Source organism: Suricata suricatta, chromosome 16 (genome assembly GCF_006229205.1).
Source record: "Suricata suricatta isolate VVHF042 chromosome 16, meerkat_22Aug2017_6uvM2_HiC, whole genome shotgun sequence".
NCBI classification, from domain to species: domain Eukaryota; kingdom Metazoa; phylum Chordata; class Mammalia; order Carnivora; family Herpestidae; genus Suricata; species Suricata suricatta.
The window spans coordinates 3,382,147-3,389,260 of NC_043715.1; positions in this window are offsets into that span (position 1 = coordinate 3,382,147).

Genomic DNA, 7,114 nt, shown 5'->3' on the forward strand with positions numbered 1-7,114 from the left:
CTCCCTCTCCCTGCCCCTCCCCTGCTTGTGCTCCATCTCTGTCTCAAAAACAAATAAACATTAAAAAACAATTATTTACCAAAGAGAGAGTAAAGAAATGTATCCAAACGTTACTCTCTGGATGGCAGATTAGGGGCTTTTCTCTCTACCTATGTTTCTGGATTTTCTCTTCTTTCTTCCTTTTTTAAGTGGGCTTCATGCCCAGTGCGGAGCCCAAATTGGGGCTTGAACTCACGACCCTGAGATCAAGCCCTGAGCTGAGGCCAAGCTTCAATGACCGAGCCACCCAGGCACCCCCTGGATTTTCTAAAATTAGGGGGAAATGCTCTGTGAAAAACAGGAGTAGGAGGGTCTCAGGGTTCTGCTCCCCCCACCCCTTCCCTGGCTTTCTTTCCCAGGAAGGTCCTGACAGCTCAGCAGAAGGAAAGAGAGGGGCAGGGGCTGGGCCCCGGAGCGGGGTTGGGGGTGAGGGTCCAGAGGGCGCGCCCAGCTGGCTGCAGCTGTGTGGGGGTCAGAGCACCCTGTGGGACAACGTCTCTGGGTGGCAGAGACGGGAGGACACTTGGTGGCCCTTATACAGATCAGAACATGAGATTCAGAGACGGACAGTGACCTGCCCCAGGTCACACAGCACAGTTCCCCCAGGATAAGGCTTGACAATCCTTGAGGCCTCCCCTCCGGGAACTTCCCCCGCAGCCCCTCTGGACTTTTCTCTCAGGGGGACCCAGAGAGCCACTCCTCCAGCCCCTTCCCGACTTGTGCATCATCGGGTTTTGAAATCATCCCTGGGGTTTGCAAGGGAAACATATTTTGGGTTTTCTCTCTTTTCTTCTGCTCATTTGAGGAAATCCGAGAGTCCTTTCTAATTGTTTGGTCAAGGCAGTGAGGCACCCCACAAATATGATGTCGGGCCCAGGGAGCCTGCTGGCCTGGAGAAAGGCCATCAGGCCTGTCACTGGTGCTTGGGCAGCACACGGGCTCTGAGTTCTAGAGAGCACGAGGTGCTTGCCAAGTTCCCCAGGTCCCTGACACCGCGTCCCTATGGGGAGAGGCCGAGGGAGTTTACGTTGAACTTCCTGAGGCCGGGGTTTTTGTGGATGTGGGTGCAAATGGAGCCCATGGGGAGTTGGTAGCTGTGGGCCCTGCGAAAAGTGAGGCCCTGCAGCCTAGACTCCATTCCCTAGTCTGCTATGCAACTAGGTGTGTGGCTGTGTGACTAGGTTCTGGCCAATGGGATGTGAGCACAAAGTGATGTGTACAACTTAGTAAAGGAAGGGGCATGGTCTTCTTTGCCCCCCTCTTCTTCTTACTGAGTGGATAGATGGTGGATGTGATGGCTGGAGTTGCAGCAGCCAGTTTGGACCATGAGGCAACTCTAGGAAAGCCAATAGAGGAAAGAGACGGGAGAAACCTGGGCTCTGACATCATGACATCACTCAGGTGAGAAAGAAATGTCTGTATTCTTAACGCCATGGCTATTTGGAGGTTCCTTTTACTTGTAGCCAATACTATTTCTAAAAAAATGCATCAGTTTTTTGGTTGTGGAGTGCAGTTACAGTCAGCTGCAGAGGGGCTGTAGGGGACCTACTATGTGTGAGAGGCTGGGGCAAAAGCACAGACATGAGACGATCACTTTTATGCACAGTAGTAATCGTATCACTGTGTGTAAAACTCTTAACCCGGCGCCTGGCACAGAGTGAGAGCCGGTAAGTGCCAGCAGCCGGCTCACCGGTGATTAGCCCATGTGACCCGGCACGTGGGGCACAGAGGACCGTCTGGGGTCAGAGAGAAGAGCCCATGTGGAAGAGGCATTTGAACATGACCCTAAGGATGGAATAAGAAAAGAGCAGGGGCGGGTGCCTGGGGGCTCCGTCGGTTGAGCATCCGACTTCGGCTCAGGTCCCGATCTCACGGCTCGTGGGTTCGAGCCCCACGTCGGGCTCTGTGCTAACAGCTCGGAGCCTGGAGCTGCTTTGGAGTCTGTGTCTCCCTCTCTCTGCCCCTCCCCTGCTCGCGCTCAGTCTCTGTCTCTCTCTCTCTTTCCCCAAAATAAACAAACATAAACGGAAGAGCCAGGGACACCCGCATGCACTGTGGCAACAGCTTCGTGGGTATTTCACACGATGCCCTTGAAATGCAGAGAACAGACGCATTCTGTCCTCACTGCGCAGGTGAGGGAGCGGCCTCAGAGGGGGGACGTGCCTCCCCGAGGGCCCCGGCAGAGACCTCGGGGTCCACAGTCCTCCTCCCTGGGGCTCCGGGGGCTGACCATCAGGGCTCAGGCAACCGTGAGAACAGCGGCAAAGAGCAGGGCGTCCGGTCGGGAGCTCAGGGCCCCTGGCCGGGAGCGGGGAGCACGAGGAAGCCAGTGCGGGCCATGGGGGCCCCCCGGGCAGCGCCCCCCGGACAGGCGCCCGGAAGAGTCTCTGGTCCTCCGGGGTTCGGGGTTCGTGTGGCAGCCAGCCCCAGCGAGCGGACCCCGCCCCCACGAGCAGACCCCACCCCAGCGGACCCCGCCCCCGAGAGCTGACGGACACTGTGAAATTTGGAGGGAGTTTCCTGGGGCTGCTCCAGCCAATGACCACAAGCGTGGTGGCTGCAACAGCACACACCGAGCACCGCACGTCCAAGGTCCGAAGCCAGAGCAGGGGGCAGGGTGGGGTGTGAGGGGCAGGCGGGGGGAGAGCCGCACCCCTACACCTGTCAGAGGCTGCCTGTCACCTGGGGCTGGGCCACCTGCTCTAAGCCTGACTGCCCCTTGCCAGTCTGCAGCCCAGCAGCTGGGACGCACGCTCTGCCGTCTGCTTTCCCGTCGCCCTGCCCACCACACCCGACCAGGCCGGGCCCGACGCCCCCACCGCCCCCGAGCGCAGGCCCATCTGGGATGGGGCCATTTGGGTCCGGGCCACCCCGCTGCTTTCCCCAACCAGGACCCGGCGGGGGCTCCAGCCACCCCCAATCCCGCTGGGGGGCCCTGAGCACTCCCCACGCACCCCCCCTCCAAGCCAGACTCGGAATCGGAAGAAACACCGACGGTGGGGTCTGTGCAGCCCCGAGGGGACCCCCTTCCTGGGCTCGAGCTAGTCTGCCTGCTGGCTTTGCCCAGAGCCTGTGAAGGTCAGCACGGAGCGATGCCGCCGCTGGAAAATGAGTCAGTCCTTGACCCTGCGCTGCAAGCGTCTGAGGCTGGGGCCCGGAGGGAAGCGCTCCCTGAGCCCAGCGGGCCGGGCTGCACGTGGGGGCGCGGGTGCAGGCGGCCCTCTGCCCGTCTGGACCCTGCACCCCCACCCCGCCCTGGGCAACGGTCCAGACACCGGGGGACCCCTCCCGGCATCTCCCCCGGAGATGACCTCACGAAGGTGGACAGTTACTGTCCCCACTTCACAGATGGAGAAACTGAGGCGCAGTGGGGCGTCCTGGTGGAGTCCTAGCCAGGAGCCCGAACAGAGGACAGAGAGCTCCGTGAGGCACGGACCTGTGTGCTCACGTGGGATGTGTCCCTTCCAGCAGCCCGGGGCCAGGGCGGAGGGGACGCTCAGGAACACCCAGTCCTCGACGGAGGGTCGACTCCGCCCAGACCCAGGGCCGCCGGGGAGCACTGCGACGACCCCCAGACGACTGGGCCAGGGTCCACAGAGATGACAGTGGGTGACCCTGGGCTGGGCCCCGGAGCCGGAGAAAAGGACGCTGGCTTATTCGCTAGAATGGCATCGCTGCGGCCCGTGCGGATTCCGGGCCGTGTGCAGACGCGGTAACAGAACATGTTGACACGTAACGACAGAGCCCCTGTGTCCACCTCGGTCCTGCGCCCGCTCTCAAGTGGTTCGGAAAGTAGAGCAGACGCGCAGACAGAGAGAGGGAGGAAGGGACACTGGGGGAGATGCTCACATCGGGGAGGCCGGGCCAGACGGCTCTTGCACGAGTTCTGTGCAACCCAGCGGTTTCCGAATGCAGCGTCACAGAAGGGGAAGGCCGGTGTTCTGGAAGAGAGAGGGGCCGGGGGCACTTCCCACGCCAAGGGGGCGCCGACCTCGCCTCGGGCAGGAACCGCGGCCCCTCCGACCGGCAGCCGCCCACCCGCGACGCCGGGCACGCGTGGAACTCGGGAGGGCGAGCTGGACGCCAGCGCCGCGTCCGTGTTCATTTCCTGGCCGTGACAGTCCCGTGGGGCCGCCGGGGACGGCGCCCTCGCCCCCTGCAGGTGCACCTGGACTCGGGGCAGAGGGTCGGGATGTCTGTGTCCCTCGAGTCATTGAGCAGAAGCACGTTTGCAGGAACGAGAGCCCGTGTGGCCTCCACCACCCGTCCGTCCGCCCGCCACAGCGGGTGTGGGCAGCTTTCTTGAAGGACCAGAGACAGACAGGGTGCGGGGTGGGTGAGGCGGTGGGAGCGGCCTCCCTCTCCCGCCCCCCCCACCCCTCCCCGGCTCCCCGCTGTTCTCTCTCCGGCCGCAAGATGTCTCTGTGTGGCCCTACGACACGGCGGTTCTCAAAGATCCTTAAACGTTCTGAGGCACGAGTTTAAATGCCTCCCTTTCCCTCCCACCCGCTGCCCTCTGCCAACCGTCAGTGTCAAGGCCGAGTTTCCCTCCGCGTGCTTCCTGCCCGGCGCCCCCGCCGCTCAGCCCACCACCCGGGAGGCGCCCATGGGGGGGTCTCTGCTGCCCTCCCGTGGCCGCTGCCTGCAACACGGACGCCAGTCCCCAGCAGCCGGACCCGAAGCGGTCTTCCGCCTGGACGAGCTGGGGTCCCCGAGAAGCAGAGCCCATCAGGCAGAGGAGACTTACTGTAAGGGGCTGGCTCGCGGGGTTGCCAGGGCTGACGAGCCCAAAATCCACCGAGCAGGCTGGAAACCCGAGACTCAGGCAGAGCTGCCGCTGCCTCGAGGCCGACTTTCTTCATGGCCGGGAAACCTCAGGTTTGCTGGGAGGCCTGGGCCTGCGGCTGATTGCACGAGGCCCACCCGGAGCACGGGGGGCGGGGCAGAGAGGGGGAGGGAGAGACTCCCAGGCAGGCTCCTCACCGTCAGCGCAGAGCCCACCGTCCGGTTTGATCCCATCAACCATGAGATCATGGCCTGAGCGCAGTCAAGAGCCGAGCACTCAACCAACCGAGTCCCCCCACCGGGGCGCCCCTCCAACTCCTGCCTTTCAAAAGAAAACCCGCCCTTTGGTACGAGAGTCTGTTACGGCTTCCGCGTGAGTCAGGAGTGAGCGTGAGCCGGCCGAGCAGGGCTCCCCGGTCCCGCTATGGTGGGGATTATCTGCGTGAGTCCTTAACGCAGCTGGAGAGAGACAGACAGACAGATGGAGGAAGGGGGAGGGAAGGAGGGACAGACAAGGAGGTCTGACGGCTGGATGGTGCTGGCAGGGGACAGGGCCGAGGAAGAGCCCCGGATCTAGTGACCACAGCGAGGCAGGCGCTGGAGAGGCGAGAGGGAGGAACGGGGACAGAGAGAGAGAGAGGGAAGGCCGCTTGTCCCCAGGTCTGTACGGAGCGGGGAGCAGGAGAGAGGGGGGCTGGGGGAAGGGGGAGGACGTCTCCGCGAGGAGGGGCTCGCTCGTGTGCAGCAGGCAGGAAGGAGCACGGAGGGTCAGGGACACACAGCGGGATGCTGCTTCGGCCAAGGACCCGAGAAGGCGCCAGGGCCGGGTCCACAACCCACCCCCGGGGCCAAGGGGCCTCCTCTGCGTGGGTGCCTCTCACCACAGACGGGTCTGTCAGCCGGGCCGGCCCAGGAGGGGACTGACCGTCCACAGGGATCATCAAAAGTGCGGGGCGCAGGTGTGGGGTCACAGGACGGGGGCAGCTGGCGGGTCACCGGCCCCGACAGAGGTTGATCCTACTGTGCGGCGCCCAGAGGTCCAAGGTCAAGGTGTGGGTGGGGCTGAGCTCCCTCCAAGGGCGCCAGGGGACCTTGTCCTGCTGGGTCTTGCCAGCAGTCCCTGGCCAGGGGCCACATCCTCCAGCCTCAGCCCCTGCGTCAGATGGCTGTCTCCCCGTGTCTCTGCTGTCCCTTCTTAAAGGGACACCGGTCACCGGACTAGAGCCCGTCCTACCCCAGCGTGACTCATGCCAGCTGATTATATCTGCAAGAACCCTCTTTTCCAAATAAGGTCCCTTTCACACGTTCTAGGGGGACATTTGGGGGACACACTATTCAACTCAGCGCAGCCCCCGAGAGAGAAGGATGCGACAGGAATCTGACCAGGTGCACGACACAGGGCAGGGCACGGACGCCCTGTGTGATGGCCGGCAGAGCCTCGGGGTGCCGAGGGGGCCACATGGGGCTCACCTGGATCTACGCAGAAACACAGGGTCGGAGGGGACAGGCAGCGGCCGCAGCGGAGCCGTCACCACCTTGGGGGTCTGGCCCCGGCCCTTTACCCTCGCACCAGAGACTTCTTTCTTCTTCTTGTTTTTTTTTATTTTTTTTTTAATTTTTAAATGTTTATTTATTTCAGAGAGCACGAGCAGGGGAGGGGCAGAGAGAGGGAGGCACAGACTCCAAAGCAGGCTACAGGGTCTGAGCTGTCAGCACAGAGCCCGACGCGGGGCTCAAACCACAAACCTCAACATTGTGACCTGAGCTAAAGTTGGACGCTTCACCGACTGAGCCCCCCAGACACCCCTAGACGTCCTTCTTCTAACGAGGGCAAGGTCAGGACCCCATTCTCCAGAGGAGGGGACTTGCCCAAGGTCACGAGCAGGGCTGGGGTCTGGGGTCGGAGCCTGTCTGTCTTCAGCTGAGTCTTAACGGCCCTGCTGTTACATGTGCTTTTTAAAAAAACGCTCTCTGCTGTGAAAACCTCCAGACGCACAAAATGAACGGTCGTGGCGGGGGGGTTCCCCACAGGGACAACGGCTGCCAACACTGAGTGAGCTCTGCGTCCGCCCCGCACCTGCCCTCCTCTCGCCCGGCCCCTCACACTGCTGTCACTTGGGCACCTCTTTCCTTTACGTAAAATGTACATACACTGAAACCAACAAAGTTACAGTTAGCAAAACGTGTTGTAAGTTAGTACGGTTTTCTATGTGGTCTGGGGTTTTCTTTTTGTGTCTTTATTTTCTTACTTTGCTAACAATGGGCAAGCACTGGTTTTATAATAAGGGGG